Consider the following 20,981-nt stretch of genomic DNA (forward strand, 5'->3'; position numbering starts at 1 on the left):
TCTCATAAGTATCTGCATAAGTGTGCCAACAATGAAAGTTGTGGTGATAAGTGTCGTGTGGCAGAATCAAGTAGATCAAGTTTGTGGATTTGTTATACATGTCACAGGAAATTGCTTCAGAACAGGATCCCAGCAGAAGCTTGTGCAAACAATTTGGCATTGGAAGATATCCCAGAGGAATTGAGTTGTTTAAATATATTGGAGGAGCATCTGATTGCAATCAATGTGGCATTTATGAAGATGATGGCTTTACCCAGAGGTGGACAGAATGCAGCGCATGGCACAGTTGTTTGTGTACCTTCAAATATTTCGCAAACCGTAACAGCATTGCCTAGATGTTCTAATGATAATGAGTTAATCAGGGTTAAGTTCAAGAGGAAATTGTCATTCAAAGGATATTACCAGTACCAATTTGTAAGTAGAGAACGTGTTCAGCGTGCACTCCAGTGTCTTAAGGAGCATTATGTGTGGTACAAGGACATTGAGATAAACTGTGAGTGGGACAATCCCCTGGAAGATGAAAGTGATAGCCAAGAAGAGCATGAATCTGATAATTCAAGTGAAAGTGATGAAGACATAGATGTGGACACAGATGAAGAACGTTTGACAGGTATTGTTCACGATACATGTTTGCAGCCAGTGAACATTGCTCAAGATGCTTTGGATCAATATTTGATGATGTCATGTGTGTTGCACCTTGTGAAGGAAATAGCCCAGTCAGAGTATTAATGGAAGAAGGTAATGAGGCCAAATGTTTCCCAACATTATTTCCAACAGGCGGCCCTATTTTCAGTGATGATCGTGATGTAAAGTTACGTCTCTGCAGATATTTTCATATTGGGTTAATGAATGCAAATAATAGATTTGCAAAGTGTACTCAGTATATCTTCTATGCTCAATACCTGTCAGAAATACAACAAGTAATGTCAAAAGTCTCAATAGCAATGCGTCAGAGCTCATCAGGCAGTATACACAGTGCTGAAAGTGTAAATGCTAGCATGATTAACGATAGAGATCAACTGAGAGATATTTTACAGTCTGACAGTGGTTACAGGTTCTTGAAACCAATCAGAGGTACACCCCCATACTGGCAGGCAGCTCAGAAAGATGTCATGGCTATGATTAGGCAACTTGGAATACCAACATGGTTTTGCTCATTTTCAGCAGCTGATATGAGATGGCCTGAAATCATAAACACGATATTGAGACAACAAGGTGATCCTAAAGATATTGAAGATTTGGATTGGAATGAGAAATGTAAAATATTGCGAAGTAACCCTGTGACTGCAGCTAGAATGTTTGACAAAAGATTCCATTCATTTTTGAAAGATGTCATTATGTCGAGAGCTCAGTCTATTGGCAAAGTGAACGATTATTTTTATAGAGTTGAATTTCAGCAAAGAGGAAGTCCACATACCCATTGCTTATTTTGGATTGAGAATGTTCCAAGATTGGGATATGATAGTGATTTAGAAGTTATTCAATTCATTGATTCATATATCAGCTGCAAATTGCCATCCAAGGACGAGGATTCAGAGCTGAATGACATTGTGAGTCACGTGCAGCTACATAGCAAGAAGCATTCTAAGTCATGTAAAAAGAAAGGAACTGAGTGTAGATTTAATTTTCCAAGACCACCATCCAGTAGAACCTTCATTACTGAGCCAGATCCAATGGATAATGATGATGAGCATGATGATAATTATGTTGATCATGATCAGGCGCGGATCCAGGGGTGGGCCGCGGGGGCACGTGCCCCCCCCCCCCCTCCCCCCCCCCCCCCTGTCAAATTGAGTCAAAAAAAAAAACAGGGGGGAAAAGAGGGGGAGGTGAGAGAAATGGAAGCAAGGAGGAAGGCAACCTTCTAACAAAAATACCGGCGCCGATATTAAACATCAGCGGCCTGCAAACATTGTGTGGCCGTATGACACAGGGAACTCGAGAAGCTTCGAAATAAACCGCGATCCCACCGTACGTACTCCATACGTAACCTTGCATAGTATATCGGTTTATGATATGCGATTCTGAGCGTACATGTGTATGTACCCGTACGAAAAACACGCACGTGTACGTGTGACAGCCGTTATAGTGTGCTCTTTGGACCACACTATTGGTCATAGGGGCCAGCATTTCTTCCACGCGCTTTCAAGGATCGAGTCCAAAACATGTCCGCTTCCGTAGAAAATTTCCGTAGAAAATCTTATCTTGTTGATAAACTGAAAATTTAACTTTATACAAAACATTATCAAAGCAAGAAGCACTCAATTTATAAAGGTCATTGAATGAACAGCAGAGACAAGTGTTTAATAAGATTCGTAACTGGTGCTTGAAGAAGGTCAATGGCAAAAATCCTGAACCATTTCATGTATTTGTGACAGGTGGAGCTGGAACAGGAAAAAGCCACTTGATAAAGTCAGTTCATTATGAAGCAACAGGACTGTTTGCTAGAATGGTTCAAAATCCTGAGAACATGTCAGTTTTGATAGTTGCGCCTACAGGAGTTGCTGCATTTAATGTCAATGGTAGTACAATTCACAGTGCTCTTTCAATCCCTGTTGATGCGAGATTGCCATACCAACCACTTGGAGAAGAGAAATTGAATACGCTGAGGAATGTGTTACAAGATCTTCAAATTTTGATTATAGATGAAATATCGATGGTTGATCATAAGATTCTGTGCTACATACATGGACGTTTGCGTCAGTTGAAACAAACACTAATCATAATCTTTTTGGTGATATCAGTATTTTAGCTGTTGGAGATTTTTATCAACTACCTCCAGTCAAAGGAAAAGCATTGTATCAGAGAGCACTCCCAGTAGATCTATGGAATGATATTTTCCAGAAAGTAGAACTTAATGAAATCATGCGACAAAAAGATGATGTACAGTTTGCAAAAGCACTGAATAGGTTGCGAGTGTAACAAACAAGTCGATGAATACAATACACAAACACTCTTTGCAACGTGTACTGATTGTATATTGATTATTGCTAAGGATTTACAGAAAGATGCTAGTAAAGGTAGTCAGAATGGAAGGGTAAAAGTTCCTAAGAAATCAACATACACAAGCTTGCCTGAATCATTGTGGTTAGGTGTTGGTGCTAGAGTAATGTTAACTAAGAACATTGATGTATCAGATGGACTTGTGAATGGAGTATTTGGCACTGTACGTGAAATTATTATGTTGCCGGATAAATCTTGGCCGAAGTGCATTGAAGTTCAGTTTCATAATAAGGATGTTGGATTGAAGTTAAAAAGAAAATACAAATCGTCAAATAAAAAAAAAAAACAGTTCCAATTCAAAAGGAAGAAGAAAATGTCAGTAAGCAGTGTGTTCGACAGCAGTTTCCCTTAAAATTAGCCTGGGCAGCACAGTTCACAAAGTGCAAGGAATGACAACAGATAGAGCAGTTGTTTCACTTGAACGTACATTTTCAGCTGGACAAGCTTATGTTGCACTGAGTAGAGTCACATCAATGCATGGACTTGTTATTCAAGGGTTTGATGAAAAATATATCTACTGTAACAAGGCAGTTTCGGAATCATTGAAAAGTATGCCAGAATTTACTGATGCTGAAGAATGCATAAAAGAGGTGAAATTAAACAAGACTGTAATCATGATGCATAACATTCAAGGATTAAAAGAACATCAAATGGACCTTAAATGTAATAATGAAATGATCAAATCTGATTTCATTTGTCTTACTGAAACATGGATCGATGATGAGGAATACTCTGATTTAGAATTACCTGAATTCAAATGCTATCATCAGATCAGAAGTGCGTCATATGATAACTCAAGTACAGTTACACAAATGTTGAAGCAGCAATGTCATGGAGGTGTAGCAGTATTTGGTAGAAGGAACAAAACATTTAGCAGACTGACTCTTCCTGTGCAGAATCTAGAGCATATTGCATTTCAGGTAATAAGTCAGATGTCATATTCTGTGGCAGTAATATATCGTCCAGCTTCATATTCAATGGATGAATTTCTTGGCTATCTTAAAATTCTGTTGAGTGAACTTCATAAAGTTTCCAATAGATGCATTGTGATGGGTGATTTTAATGAAAACATTCTGAAACACTGTTCACGGATTGAAAAGTTAATGCAAGATAATGGTTATAGACAGTGTGTTCATGATGAAACTACAGAAAATGGCACATTGATTGACCACGTATACATCAGAAATATGGATACGGTAGATGCTGCAGTGATTCCAACATACTACAGTTATCATGAAGCAGTTTCCATAAGAATATAAATTTAATATTTTTATTGAGGACATTCTGAAACCTATAACATTGAAACTGTCAATGTGAAGTACACTAGTGTACACGTACACTGTATTTCTCAGTTCCGTGATGTTGGGATCATTTTGGACATTATAGAAATTTCTGATCAAGTGAATTTTTATTCTCATGAAATGTATGAATTTGTTTTCATCATGTTTAACCTGAACCGTGAAGGCCCTTTTAAAATAGCTTGGTTGCATCCTCAAATTGTTCAAAATATTCTAATTGCCACAGAGTACAAATTGAATACAGCGTCAGTCTGCCTAAATAATTTTTTTGTGCATGACATTTGTTCACGGAGGGATGATCACTGGCTAAATATCCTTCATTTGTATACCGGTACATACAAGTTTTTCTATTAAATGTAATATTGTTAAATAATGTTGTTGTTATGTGAACATGGTGAAGCTGACCTTTCAAACTAACATACAATTGACTAATTTTAAGTAGTCATGAAATTATGATGGATTTTTTTTGGGTAAATCATGTTCATTTTTCAAGTTGTATACTCAAAAGACGTACACTCGAATTCATTAACAATAGCACTGTTGTAAGGTTCCTGTTATAACAAGAAAAATTGTTGGTCCCAACTCTTATGTTTTCTTTGTTTTCAACTCCTGACAATACAAGGTTCCCGTTATAACGAGGGAATTTGTAAAGTCCCAAGGACCTCTTATTAATGAGAGTGGACTGTACACAAGGTGCAAGATGGAATTATGTCATTCATGGTAAGTAAACAATGTAAAAATAGTACAGTGAAACATTGACACCGAGATATATCATAGAAAGATGCTTTTCAAAACAGCATGACCGGCTTGATGTCTAGTGCACAGTGTCACACTGCACAGATCAACACCTTTGTGGTTTTGCAAGGAGGAAGCTCCTGAATTGCATCTTTCATTTTGCTGAGATCAAAGTAGAAATCTTAGAAAACATACAGACCAGATTAGTTATAAGCCCAGCTACCCAGTGGTCTGAGCTTCAAAAGTGCTATAGCTCAACATTGAGGCAACTATTCTTTTAACAAAGAAATCCTTAAAAAACAATTGAGAATATCGGACTCCTTGTGACGAGGAGATCTGCATGTGACGCACATCTCAAGAAGAGCCACCCACTGATATGCATTGATCAGAGAATTCAGTAACACATACTTAGAAATGTAATCTTCTCTGATGTCAAGATTGATGTAGCGATAGATGTGGACAAACAGTCGATTTGGCAGCCAGTGGAAGAACAATAATGCTTTGGCACCTGCCACTGACCATACACCTGCTTAGGCTGGACCAGTCTGTTCAGCATACATGTATGACTTATCAGCTACAAAAGCACCTGAAGCAGATGTGTACATCAAAGTCATAACTATTGGCCACATTACAGTGGGGCCACCCAGAACTCTTGTGTGTTATTTGCTCTCCAACAGGATCACTTTACCTGCCAGTATTTGAACATGGTTGAGATGAGTGAGATTGTCAGATTTTCTGCGGGGTTTTTTTTTTTTGGGGGGGGGGTTGGTTGGTGGTGTTCAAGTGTTAGTAAACCCTCACATGTCATTCTCTTTTATCCACTTACTGTAGAAGTCATCAACTACAAATCCACATGTTTCCTGCCAGTTGCCAGTGTGCTATAGCATCACTGTGTATGCCAGTAGTTGAACGTGGTTCAGGTGAGTAAGATTGTCAGATTTTCTGGGTTTTCTAGAGTTTTGGTTGGTGGTGTTCAAGTGTTCTTCAAAGTGAAACTTGCTGGCTTGTGTTTGGTGTGTGTGAGTCTTGGAGGTAATAGACAATCACACATGTCATTCTCTTGTATCCACCTTCTGTAGAAGGTTTCAACTACAAATCTACTTGTTTTCTGCCCGTTGTCATGGCCAGTGTGCTCTTCAAAAGCATCACTCTGTATGCCAGTATATGAACATGGTTCAGGTGAATAAGATTTATCATGAAACTTTGTTTCCATTACCATTATCTGAAACCTACTGTATTTTCAAACTTTGGACAATTTCATACTTTGCTTATAAAAATACACGCGGACAACTGCAGTCTGACCTATTTACCTCAAATTTGAGGTAAAAGGCAAATGATACAGAATACAAGGGGTATGCTACTGACAAATGGAATTGTCCTTGAATGAGGCATTTGCAACAGAACCTACATCTCTACAAATAGTGTACCTTGAATGCAACTGGTAGCTTAAAATTGAGTTTGTCCCCTAATATTTTAGCATTTTGCAAAAGTGAAGCTAGGTGGCAAAATTGTACGAGACATAATTTTGTATGAGTGTTGCTTCTTATAAACCACTTCCTATTATATTGTATTCAGGGAAACATGATGACTCTACAGCAGATGAAATTGCCCGCTGGATGCCGACATTGCCACCGTCTCTCTGAACGAAGAACTCCAGAAGATCTACGAGTGAGGGCAAAAATGGAACGTCATGTTTGCCACAGAGAAATGCAAGGTGATGTCTCTGAGCAGAAGGTCCCCTTCTGAGCAGCCTCTAGAATTGATTATGGGAGGAAAGCCCCTGCAGAGAGTTCAGGAGCTGGACATACTTGGAGTGAGATTCTCTAGGAGTCTATGCTTCCAGTCTCATGTAAACTCCATCGCTGCTAGAGCTGGACAATGAGTGAGTACGCTTCGTAGAATCGCTCCATACCTGGATCCTCATAGTCGTGCTCAAGTCTATAAAGCCCTTGCCCGGAGCACAATGGAGTAAGCCCCTGTACCGTACATGTCTGCAAGTTCCATGTATTGCAAGAAGCTCAATGATGTGCAACATCACGCAATCAGTATCATCAAGGCCCCTCCAAAAGAAGTTAACATCAATCTCCTGCCGCACAGGAGAACTGTGGTAGGTCTCGGTCTGATGTACCGACTACATTCAGAGGGAGCTCCAGCGCTTCTTAAGACCATGCTACCGCCTTAAGACCATGCTACTATTGCGAGGCCTAATTGTCATATAGTTTGACCTAACAACCTATGTGTATGCGTGGACCTCCAAGAAGTGTGAAATGTACATAGAGACTCTTCTACGAAACTATGTCCAAAGCAACACTGATAAAAATCCTATCACTAAATACAGTGCTTGGGAAACAAAGTGAGTCCTTCACTACGGTGCAGAAAACAACTAAAAGTATCAGTGTTGTACAGGAACATAATCATGTTCAATTTGTATTTATATTCTTATCTTGCAAAAACGAGCTGTTCGAATAATTTCCAATGCTGGTTATCGAGATCATACCACACCATTATTTGCCAATCTTAAATTATTGCAATTTAATGATCTTTATTATCTCAATCTCGGTAAATTCATGTACAAATATATGAATAATTTGCTCCCTTTGTGTTTTAGCTCATGTTTTACTTTAACTTCAAATGTCCATTGTTATAAAACCAGGAGTATCGCAAAGAAAAATCTTCATGTTGGCTTCAATAGAACGACAGTGTTCAAAAATGGAATAGTTCAACGTGGCACGAGTATCTGGAATAGTCTAAGTATCCCTCTTAAAACGTCTTTAACTCTATCTACATTTACCAAAAAATTAAAAACACAACTTCTTACATTTTATTCGTATTCTGTTGATACTTTGTAAACATACAACAATAGCTTAATGATACTCCTGTTTGTCTGTTTGTCTGTCATTGTCCTTAGTTCGTACTTAATTGTCCGTCAGTCTGTAAGTGTCCAACGGGTCAGGGAACAAAAGCGATCGCTTCACCCTATCCCCGTGTTGTTATGTGGATTATGCATATATTTTTATTATGTTAATAACGGTGTTGTGTAAAATTATTTCGTAGTATATTTTGTATGCTTAAATTTTAACAACGATTTAATATTTCTAGTGACATAACTTTCAAATAAATGTTCAGCAATTAAATGATGATACAAGTACATGTTACGTGTAAAATACAACTGACAGTGTACACTGTTCATCTTTATGTTTGTATGAAAACATTCAGTTTTAGTTTGATGAAGCTGTAATTATGTACTGTACTAATTTCTTGTGGCATGCCCCAGATAGGTGTGGAGACACGCCGTCTCTAAAAGTCTGAAGGCTTTTGTGCATTCTAGAGTATGTTTTGGGGAACAGTTTTCCCTCAATATTTTAGCTGTAAATGTGTAGTGTTTATTTTATCCATCAAAATTCTTTATAAATGCTCAGTAACATATATCAGGGATAGTTTGTATGCACTTATCTTACTTTTAGATGAAATCGTCTTTTCCACCGTTTTTTTATTGTGTTAAAAAATTAGCTATATTGTCAATTGTTAAGGATTTTGATAGTGCATGTACCGTGACGACATCTATTAACGGATGGTGTAGACATTTTAATGTTGATCAATTATATGTAAAGCCATTGTCACATATAGGCCCTTTCCAATGTAGCAACCAACAAGTCATCAGCAAGCATGTTCAAAATTAAAACACTTTACAAAAAAACAATTTTAATTTGACTTTTAGTTTCTGGGGGGAGTGTTGTGAGCATTATGCATGCTGGTAGAGATGGGCTGACTATTAAACAATTAAATATACATAAGCTTTACTTATACTGTGAGTAATCCTTTACATGTCCAAAAGGTTCCACAATGATTAAGGATATCAGTAGGACTTATCTTACGTTTAGATGAAATTTGTCTTTTCCTCCGTTTCTGAAGTCTTAAGAAATTAGCTATATTGTCATTCTCAAACATTTTGATAGTACATGTACTAAAAAAGGTGACATCTTTCATGTAGACATTTGAATTATTTGTATTGTGGTCAATTGCCATTGTTACATATTTGCCATTTCCAATGTACCAACCAACAAGTCGTCAACCAAGCCTTTTCTTCAATAAAATACTTTATGAAAAATAAGTCAAATTTGTCTTCTATTTTTTTGTTTTTTGAACTGATTGTTTCTTTTGGGGGGGGGGGGTATTTGGAGTGTAATGAGACTAATCATCTGAGCACGTACTCATTTGAATAAATAATATGATCGTGTAAGTTTCACTATAACATAAATTATTGCAGTCATTTCGTTTAATTAACTAAAACAACGCCTTTGAATTTTTTCCGCATTATTTTTTTTAATTGAGGCGATGTTTTTTCTGTTTTATTGCATTATTATTTTATGTGCTGTTGTTGTTTTTGTTTATACATGTATATAGATTTAGGACTTGCAGACTGTACACCTATAAGATGATGCACTGCGACCCATTATGACATCATCATGGCTTCTGATTTGGTATCTACATGTATACTAAGAAAGGAACGACATCTGTCTGTTGCCCTTCCCCTGAAGCAGAACAAAAGCACTGATACAAGTCTACTGATTGGCGAATGGGGGCGCCATTCACTTTGTACGCTGTGTGCCGCTGTATTTTTTTGTGACACGCTGCCCTTTTGACCCCGTAAAAGCGTTTTACGCCTCCTCGCGCACATGCGCAGCCTAGCCGGTGCGCTCCGTACAACCGTTAAAGTTATGTACTGCCCTCTTTTGTGAGAATGAAGCGACGTAATGTACATTGCATTGTACGACGTTTCAAAGCCACATGTACATGTGCGTGCTATGCGTGTGGAAGTCCTGTGTATGTTTTAGAGCTCTCTGCCGCAACTTGCGCAAGGGTATTGTTTTTGCCGATCGACGCCGCGTCATCTGTGGGAACAATTTGACAAGCTGGGAACTTGGCACTGTTGAGGCAAATGTTTACGCTACCATTTAATGGGCAATTCAAGATTATATCTGTACGAATTGATTTGTTAGCAATTTTTGAAAAAAGAAAGGTCTTTTCAACGGAACTTCCGGTCTGATGACGTCATACGCCTAAAACTTCGCAGACGTCTTAAGTGGGTCAAGGTCATCATATACACCAATATTTAAGCGATTCCGACAAACTTCGCCACAGACATCTATTCAAAATACATTTTTGAAAAATTTTCCACCTGTCGCTAGAGGGCGCTCGAAGATTGCATGACGTCATTGGTAGATGATTTGAAGAATACTTTTAGCCAAGAGACTAACACCGTTTGAAAGCAAGTTCATATCTATTACCATTTTCAAAAAATAAGCCACTTCCGGTTTTGGTCTTTTTCGACCGGAAGCAAGGGTCACGTGATTTCACGCACACTGAATGAAATAAAGACCTCAACCCACTCTACCACTTGCCGGTGTGACAGGTAATTCTGTTCCCCCTGGTAAATGTGTCCCCCCGGACACATTTACCGGCTCGTGACCCGGTAAATGTGTCCGGGGGGACACTTTTACCTAGGTAAATTTGTCCCCCTCCAGGTAAAAATGTCCGGCCCCCTGCCCAACGGTGAAAGTGTCCCACTGGTAAATGTGTCCCCATGCAGTATGTACTGAGAGCAGCAGCGTGTCGCACGCGCCAGTACATGCTGCAAGATTTGAGGCAGTGATTATAACATGTGTACATAATTATGCGTCTCCCTCTACAATGGAAATTCGTCCAATAGGAAATTTCGTTACGCGCTATGATGGGAACACAGACCAATCAAAGGAGACGTTGTATCATACTATCAATGAGACGAGGGCCATCGCCACGCATCGCCGCTGTGTACGTGTTGACCTATCGCGGTAGAATCGCGATAGACTTCACAGTACTCCGAATCGAAACATTGTGTTCACGTATCACCTAATAAATGATAATAGACTAAATTAAATATTTTTTATATTCATGAAGGGCAAGCTAAAAGTCCAAAATGTATACCTTGAAGAGTGAATTCATCAAAACAATAACCTTCCGAGTTTCAAAAAGAGGGGGATTAAAAAACCTGGGGGACAGAATTACCTGGAGGGGACAGAATTACCTGGAGGGGGACAGAATTAACGGGCCAGGGAGGACACTTTTACCTAGGTAATTCTGTCCCCCCGGACACTTTTACCTTCCACACCGGTAACAGAATGCTGCGGACGCGTACGGTTGATTTCTTATGCATTTTTAAATATTAAAAGTGTCACAATTTAATTGCCTATAAATACACACCGGATGACGTCATCATGACGCCATCATTACACAATGTTGTTTGAATTAGGGTCTTTGCTTGGACAAAGATTGGTGCAAATGAATTACTAGCAAAGAGTCAAAAATGCCCTTTAAAAATCGACAATTTTTTCTAAATTTCTGTACAAAGTCTATGGGAAAAATTAAATATTCAAAAATCTATAATAAATTAGTCGATGACGTCACCATGACGTCAATCTTCGGGACACATCTTTTCTATAGGGACTATGCTTATGCAAACTTAGAATGATGTATGACAAAGATTAATGCCAAAAGTGGAGGCCAGAAAAAACGTGCACAAAGTCTATGGGGTTTAGGCAACAAAAAGAAGAAAGAAGATGAAGATGAAAAAAAAAAAAACTAGAGGTTTATGTCTGTTCAAACAACAGAACATATGGCTTTTTCGCATTGTTGATTGTTGTTGTTGATGTTGATTGTTGATTGTTGATGTTGATTGTTGATTGTTGATGTTGATTGTTGACGTTGATTGTTGATGTTGATTATTTATGTCGATTGTTGATGTTTCTTGATGTTGATTGTTGATGTTGGTTATTGATGTTGATTGTTGATGATGATTGTTGATGTTGCTTGTTAATTGTTGATAGTTGATAGTTGATTGTTAATTGTTGATTGTTGATGTTGATTGATGATTAGTTGATGCTGATTGTTGATGTTGATGTTGATTGTTAATGTTGATGATGTTGTTATTGGATGTTGATGTTGATTTTTGATATTGATTTTTGATGTTGATGATTGTTGATGTTGATTATTTACGTCGATTGTTGATGTTTCTTGATGTTGATTGTTGATGTTGGTTATTGATGTTGATTGTTGATGATGATTGTTGATGTTAATTGTTAATTGTTGATTTTGATGTTGATGTCGGTTGATGATTATTGATAGTTGATTGTTGATGTTGATTAATGATTGTTGATGTTGATTGTTGTTGATTTTTGGTGTTGATTGTTGATTTTGATTGTTGATTTTGATTTTTGATTTTGTATTGTTGATTAGTTGATGGTGATTCTTGATGTTGATGTTATGTTTATATGTGTTTTCAACTATCGCATTTTTGATGACGTCATGATGACGTCACATTCTTTTCAAAAGTTTGTGTATATACTTATTCCCTATCAAACCAAATACCAAAGAATTTTGAATTTTGCATGTTGCGTTCGTGTGATATGGCTTAAAGGTCCAACAAGTCATAAAATCATATAAAATCGCATGATGACGTCATTATGACGTCATTTCAATTTGTACCTATAACACATCCCGATCTACCTTCATACCGAGTTTCAACCCAATCAGACTTACCGTGCTGTATATATTGTGCTTTGAAATATGAACTTTAAAGATGACGTCACGTGACCCATGATGACGTCATTAAAACAATACTTGGCGGTGCTCATTATTCTTTTGTGGATTTAGCCTGTACCAAGTTTGAAGCGACTCAGATGAATAAAAGTGTTAAATTTTGTAATAAGAATAAAATTGTAATTTTTTTAAAAATCGTTAAAAATCTGTTGATGACGTCATCGTGACGTCATTTCATATTTTGTGCACTGGTACAATTATCTACATACCCACCAAGTTTCAGTACGATCAAACATTCCCTTATATGTGTTTTACAAATCGCATTTTTGATGACGTCATCATGACGTCACACATTTTTCAAAATTGTGTGCATATACCTATTGCTTAATAAACCTAATACAAAAAGAATTTTGAATTTAGCATATTGTGTTCGTGAGATATGGCTTAAAGGTCCAAAACGTCAAAAATCGATATAAAATCACACGATGACGTCATGATGACCTCAATTTTGATCTATAACACATCCCGGTCTACCAACATCAAGTCCAAACCCAATCCGACTTATAGTTCTTGAGATATAGAGTCCTAGAGTTTGCACATTTCAGATGACGTCACGTGGCCCATGATGACGTCATGATGACGTCACTTTTTCATGCACGAGTTCACTTCTTTTTTTTAAATGGCCGCCACTTGGACTCAGGAAATGACATACCAGCTTTATATGGGCTAGATGCAACAGACAAAGAGGCCAAAATAAGGTCACTGTTTAAAACTTATCATTTTGGGGTTTAAAAAAAAAGTAGGGGGCCTAAGTTGAAAATACTCCGAGAGAAAACAAAAATTGATTCTGTTGAAGAACACGGACGGTATACATGCTCAAACTGTCGTTCACAGGTGGAAGTGTTATCTCTGATGACTCATCAGTGATGAGTCCCTAGCAAAAACAGCCTCGGCACTTAGAGACACCTGGCCGAGTCTTGCAGAGCATCTTGGCTTCGATCAGGATGAATGTCTGCTCATTCGCCTGGAATGTTCAGGGGATGTCAAGGAACAGGCCCGGCACATGTTGACGGCATGGACGGAGAGATACAACGGCGTGGACATGCAAGGATTCCTCATCGGAGCTCTGAGGAAGATTGGACGGTACGACTTACTGCGAGAGCACGGTAAGCGTGTTGGCAAAAATGTAGCCGGCCTATTATTGATGCCACTTTGTGTAGATAGTCTGTGGCAACCTTGAAGGATAACGAATTTTCAAAAAAATTAAATGTTTTTCAGGCACAAAATGTTATATGTTTTAGCAACCTAGGCCCTATTTGTAATAAGGTATAGAATCGATAAACAACTAAAGATAACATTTTGTGGACGAAAAAATAAACAGAAAAGCTTCGATCCTACAGCTTTCTATTCGCTTACTCTAACCAGTTAAACATCCCAAATCAGGTGATGCAATCACGTGATTCGTCTTATGAATGCGTTTCATGTTAAAGGGAATATACATCATTTGCTTTTGCTGTAATTTTCAGAAATGGTTGGAATTGGGGGGTTGGAAATATAAAGCAAATATAGTTACACTGACTTTTTGGAGGTTTTGGGTTCGAAAATGCTATAAAAACCAAGAAAAACGATCATTTTCCTTTAGTCTGGTTCCCTGACTCCATATAAGAAGAAACAGAGCAGTTTACATACATTGGGGAATTGTAAGGTTAGGGAACCAGTCTAGCTGGCTCGTACCCGTTCATAGGTTTGTAATCGATTGTAAACAAGTGCGATGGTCAATTGGGGCCAGTATTTGAAAAAAAAGCCAGTTGTTTCCAACGCTGATCGGCCGATCAGCGTTGGAAATTGATACAAAAATACCACTTTTCTTGAAAATGACAGTATACCAGGTGCCATAATTTTACAGGATGCTTTAGACTGTCATTTACCAACATCCTATTAAGGTATTTCGCAAAAACTTGGTAGTTTTATTTTTCGATGTTTGCAAATGTTGTATATTCCCTTTAAAGCCAGAGTCCATCATTTGCAGCTATCCCAAAAGTAACTGGCGTAATTATTGTTGTAAAACATACTTGGTTGAAAGATAGTAAGGGGACTAAACCCCCTGTGAAATTATTCTTTCTGTCAAGCTGTCATTTTGAAGAAATCAACGAAAGAAGGCCTTTCCAACGGTGCGTCTTAAGAAGCGTCTTAATTCGTCGGATCGGTGCGCGACATCGCGTAGCTGCAATCGGCTCAGTGAGAACGTGTCTCGGACGCTGAATTCAGGCCCAATTTAAAACATGATTCAGCAACTTTTGATTTGAAATCGAGATCCTAGAATGTTGTTTTTCTCGAAATACACAGCTGAAGCTGAGCTGAAACTTCATCAGGTGAGTTGTTCAGCACCCTTCTTTAGATTTTGAGCACTTTTGTTGCTTCAAACGAACAAAATGCACAAATTACAAATGATGGACTATACCTTTAATGAACCACAGCTGGTATTTGCAACCTGCGTGTATTAATTAACAGGAGCGGAGGTTTTTGATGACCCTTTGCTGGTGCCTCTGGCTGATGCGCTTGGAGAAGCCTGGCAGACACTGGCTGTTTATCTGCACCTGGACGACAATCAGATTTTAAGCATCGAAGGATCATTTGACCAAGTTCACAAGCAGGCCCGACGCATGCTGACGGTGTGGAGAGAAGACTACCCAGGCATTGACACGATTGGTCAATTGACCAAGGCACTGAAGCGAATGGGGAAGTATGACCTGCTGAAAATAATAGGTAAGAATCCCGTCATTTATTGTCATCCATTCTCACTGTCACATTATTTCGAACTGCTCACGACGAGAGCCTTAAATCATCAGAGAATAGGATGGGTTAAACAACTAACAGGTGATTATTTTGTGTTCATTTGCGAAAAGATAATATCTATACAGGGTGTAGAAATAAAGGTAATGTTAAATAATAGTCAGGTAAGTGAACAATTGAGGTTGCATCAGTAAGATATTGTTTATGGGCTTTCCACAGATATTTCACTTGAAACTGTTGGGTGTGGATGATCGGGATTTACTGGTTCAAAATCGGAGGGTCATTATTCTTTGCCAAAATAATTACAAATGAGTTTTGTCACTTCTGACAAGGCACTGTTGATAGCAAAACAAGCTAGTTGTTTATAGTAAACAACGGACTCTTCCCACCTTATTTTCCTGACAGGGATGGAAACTGTGGACGAAAAGTCTCTCCTGAAACTGGCGGATGAACTTAAAGGAGTGTGGCCCGAGGTAGCAGAACATCTTGGATTTGACGATGACGACTGTGGGAGCATCCGCGTTGCTTACCCCGAAGACATCAAGGAACAGGCCTGGCAGATGCTTAAAGCTCTCCGGGAGCGACACGATGGTCTTGTCAAGATAGACGAATTGAAAGGCGCCCTGAAGAAAATCAGTCGGTATGATCTGCTGAAGTTGCTAGGTAAGCATCTTTATATTTTTAATGATTATTTTAGGAGAATCGGTTTGGATAAAAGAAGCGCCACGTCCTTTCAGCTCGCAAACAAATGGACTAAAAATATCTGTCTGTCTAGCTAGGGAACTTAGAATGCGAAGCTTTTGTATTTCAATATCTTTTGTGCACTTTAACGGTCCCTGGTCAAATTGGACTCGGAATACGGGGTCTATACGACCTAACGCTTGTCGATGTCAGACATGGAATTGAAACGTTAAAGGTTTCCTGATCAAAATGACCCAGAAAATATCTAGGGAAGTGTCATTTAGACCTGGAAAGTTGTCATTTCTAAACCTGAAACGTACCAATACAACCAGGATTCGGGGTCAATCTGACTTATAGGAACTTTTTTTAGAGTGTACAGGGGACACAACACTCATATCATTATTAAACCTTGAGCAGTGCACTTGTCCATCAATAGCGCCGAATGGGTCTGGAGATCTCCCTAAATAAAATGATTCTTGAAATTATTTGAAATGGGTCTCTTACTGATTGCGCTCCTCTGGCGTTCGTGATGACGAGCTGGTACAACGCAAGTGGAAGTAAAGAACCTAATTCGCCTACCGATACTATCTCCTGTCTTTTGATCAACAGGTGAGGAGATTCTAGAGACAACCACCATCCGCAAGGTTGCTAGGGGCCTGGGTGAGTCCTGGCCGAAGTTGGCTCTCTATCTCCTGATGGACGAGGTCCAGTGTGAAGCAGTCATGGAGTACCGTTCAGAGCCCTGGCAGCAGGCCGAGGAGATGATGGTTCTCTGGCGAGAAGACTTCGAGGGTGATAACCCTGTGGAGCACTTGGGCAGAGCCCTGATGATGATGGACCGCGAAGATCTAGCTCAAGCACTTGGTAAGCCAAGGATGGTCCAAGTAGACACAAGAAAGCCTATTTCTTTTTCTCTTATGACAAGTTTTTGGTGCAGATGCAAAAAATTCACAAAACACTATCCAATTGTTACGTTATTGAAAACAACACGAAGAATTGCGGCCCTATCCGTGTGAACAAAAAAGTACACCGTAATATTACCAGTAAAACGAGTGAAACATATTCCTCGTTTTTGAACATAAGTACTTGTTGAGAGTCCAGCCCACCCCAGCCAAACAAATTAGGAGTAAATAATAAAAATCAGTAACTCGTACGTTAAATCTTTGCTCCATATCACGATCTCATTCCGATTGCAGTACCGTCGCAACAGCTTCAACCGTGTGGACGATGCGGCAATGCAAATCCCCTCAAGATGCGAAGATACTACAGCAAAGACTACGAAGGTTTCACCCGTGTGATTGGTCTTTGCTGCGCCTCATGCGGCCAGGAGTGGCTCTCAGAGCGCTTCTTGTTCCATCCAGACGTGGACAACACTCGCCCGTGGGTGAAACTCGGTGGGGTCGTGCTGAAGGAACAACTAGAGGTACCTGTGGAGAAAAATCCGGTCTTTCAGGTGAAGGACTGTCGCACCAAGATTGAACACTTCGACGACATTAGTCATTACATGAAGGTAGGGGATCATATCACGTGGCACCGACCTTATGGCATATGGCACCATGCAGTCGTGTCTGGCCTCAGTGATGAGGTTGGAAAAGTCAAAGTTATACATTGGCATAAACCAAACTGCAGCGTTACGGCGCAGATCGTTGAAGAAGAGCTTGACTTGCGCCAGCAGTGGGGCGACATGTTTCGAATCGATTATCCTGACGAGATTACCGCGGCCAACACGACGGAGTTGGTTATTGCCCGGGCTGAATCGCGAAAGGGAGACATCGGTTACAACCTGTTCGGGGATAACTGCGAAGCGTTCGCGTCTTACTGTAAGACTGGGGTTGCAGAGAGCTGCCAGCTTGTCTGGCTGTATCGCAAATACACGGAAATTGTGGAAAAAGCGCTAGCTAGTCTCGCAGACGGCGTGTGGAAGGTTGGGTATAGTCTCGTCAGGAAGATCGCTAATGATGCGATGGCGGGTGGAGGAAAAGAAGCAATGAAAGCGGTGGGGGAGCAGAGTTTATTGAGCAGGTATGGAAATGATCTAACTTGGTAGGGGTGGGTCTTGTGTTTGCTTTTGAAGGTCGTACGTGTTACTGGGACCTCAGACAGGTGTATGACAAAAGAAAGTCAGGTGGCATTTCTTTGAAAGATTTCATTGAAACTGCTTCACGGCGTGTGAGCGAAGCAATTTTTGGTGCCGGGCTTGCTTCATTCATAGGCATAGCGGGACAGGCTGCTGGTAGTTTCATTTTGCCCGGAATACTATCGCCAGTCGGTGCGTTTCTTGGAAGTGTAGTGGGAGGTACCTTGGGCTTGATTATTGGAAAACCCCTGGGCTCCATTGTCGGACCCCACATCGGCCGTGCCATAACTTCGGCAATGGGGACCGACGACAGGGCAGTGGAGAGAATCGAGGACATGAACCCGGGAGACCAAGTCGTGTTTTACGGCAACCTGTTGCATCCGAGACACCACGCCATAGTGGTTGACCGGTTCCCAGGTGCGAAGAAAGTGCAGGTGGTACACAACACGTACAAGCAGGGTGTCGTAGAAGAGAAAGTTGATTTCTCAACACCTGTCTTCAGGCTGGTGTACGACGAGCGGAAGTGTTATCCACCTGACGAGGTGATCCAGAGAGCCCGATCTAAGATCGGGGACGAGACCAACCGATACTCCTTAGTCTGGAACAACTGTAAGCATTTTGCTCGATGGTGCAAACTGAGATAGCTCACTGAGTTACACCTCTATGTTCCGACACCCCTATGTTCCGACTGCACATATTCCTATTCCTAACCCTAACCCTAACCCTAACCGGGAGTAACACAATCTAGGTTGTCGGAACATAGGGGTGTCGGAGCATAGAGCAGTCACCGCTCACTCACATACGGTCTGGTTTGAAAATGCAGTTTGTAATGAAATTGATTGGTATGCTGGATGGTTGTTTGTGCCTTGAGCGATTGGGAAGTGCAGTCGACCGCACGCATGATACGCTGTTTTTTGGAGATACCTGATGTGTTCATGTTGGTAGATCAGTAAGTAGGATGGTGTGAATGTACAATATAGCCTGGATGTCTAAATTGATTATATCTCTCAACAGCGTTTAGTTCAATGAGCTTATTGTTGATGACGATAATGGCTTGAAGCTCAGCAAAACCTGTCTCACTGATGGCTGTGTTAATTTTTGATCTTGGTTGGCTTGAGGTCTCTCGATCATAATTTTGAAAACAAAAATGTTCGATTGATTGTGTTGATTGGAGGTGCTGTAAATGCATTTGCAGTCGTTTGTGTCTTCTGTAGTCATTCTCAATAGTAACGTTCATTTATTTATTTCCATGTAACACGCTCGACCTTCTGTACAAAGCGCACATTGTTCCCCCTTTTTCGTGGCTGCTTCGCGTTAGCTGACGGGCAGTTTGTGTTTTAAAGATGAGTGCCATATGCAGTTACCCGTGAATGGTCGCCTATTTATAGTGCCCCTCAACGGTAAAAACAACAACAACAACAACAACAACAACGGCAACAACAACCGCGAAATATATTGTCAGTGCCGGACTCGCATTGATTTTATAACTGAAATTTATTTAGAAATTTGTTTTATATCTTAAAAAAATAATTGTGTGACAGTTGCACTCTATAATGTCAGCAGGCCTATCTTGACAGTATCGGTCACAGAAAAAAGAGAACTCATAGTCGCGCACTCATTGACAGTTAAGGGACCGGATTTCACAGGGTATAATGCTTGGGTGAAACAGGGATTTTAAAAATTGCGCAACCATTTTCTAGAGAAGTAATATAATAGAACAAATATGCAGATTTTGTTTATCAATGCTGCCAGTATAAGTACCTACATGTACATAGCATGTTTTTCAGTCTTTGAAACTGATATATCTTTAAACGTTTTCATTTCTATTAAATCCCAGCGTTATGTGAATTTTGATATTGGATATAATACAATGCAGTAAGGACAACATTGAACAAGAATCTTATGTTTAGTTTCGTTAAGGTAAAGGTTTTTTGTTCATTCAAGTGTGAATGAAATGAAGCCGTTTTGCATCACTGTTGTAACCAATTTTTTTTAACTTACAGAGCGCAGTTGAAAAGATATCAACAGTGTTGTAGGACTCGAGTCCAGGACTCGGACTCGAGTCGGACTCGAGTCACATTTTTTGTGACTCGGACTCGACTCGAGTCACATTGGAAAATGACTCGGACTCGGACTCGGACTCGACCATGATGACTCGGACTCGAGGTTGGTGACTCGTGACTCGACTCATGCATTTTCATATAAAGAAAAAACATAACGTAGGGATGGGAAAGGATCATTGAGGAATAATGTTGGGATGATAAAACATGAAGGGAAGGGATGGAGGAGGCTTTTTAGGGATGGGAATTAAAAGAAAAACACATTTTGGTTCTAAACAACATGTACACACACAAGGTAAACTATATACACTGGGATTTACTTAAAAGACGGAATGGATGATTAAAATTTAATTTGAAAAAAACAATTTGGTTAGTTTGGTATACAACTAAGAACAAGTGACTCGTGGCTCGTACTTGGACTCGAGGCTTGTAACTCGAGACTCGGACTGGAGGCTTGTGACTCGGGACTCGGACTCGATGTTGGTGACGGCGACTACAACACTGGATATCAAACATATTATCTTATATTCAGTTGAGAATTGAGCCATGTGAAAACGATTTAAAGTATTATCACGTCGGGGAGGGATCGATACACAAAACTCTTTACCACTTTTAATCTCAATTCTTGCAGATGGAAAAGTGTGTCTTTGGCAAAGTAAGTACAGAAAGTATTCACTATTTCAAAACATGTTGTGGTTTTTCTGGAAACAAAATGTGACATGACTTTGAAGGACTCGATCATGCTCGATTTGTCACCAA

The 20,981-nt window shown here is 39.7% G+C and overlaps 1 long non-coding RNA gene and 1 pseudogene across 1 annotated transcript; both read left to right on the forward strand.

The window, feature by feature from the left end:
- The first annotated feature begins 4,851 nt into the window (after positions 1 to 4,851).
- On the forward strand, positions 4,852 to 8,327 carry LOC119740323. Its single transcript, XR_005272668.1, has 3 exons — positions 4,852 to 5,021; positions 5,868 to 5,956; positions 6,612 to 8,327. It is a non-coding gene; the product is annotated as an uncharacterized LOC119740323 (long non-coding RNA).
- A 2,485-nt stretch (positions 8,328 to 10,812) lies between these two features.
- Positions 10,813 to 18,806, forward strand: LOC119741404 (annotated as a pseudogene).
- The last annotated feature ends 2,175 nt before the right edge of the window (positions 18,807 to 20,981 follow it).

The sequence above is a fragment of the Patiria miniata genome, unplaced genomic scaffold, assembly GCF_015706575.1.
Source record: "Patiria miniata isolate m_02_andy unplaced genomic scaffold, ASM1570657v1 HiC_scaffold_5, whole genome shotgun sequence".
Lineage (NCBI taxonomy): Eukaryota > Metazoa > Echinodermata > Asteroidea > Valvatida > Asterinidae > Patiria > Patiria miniata.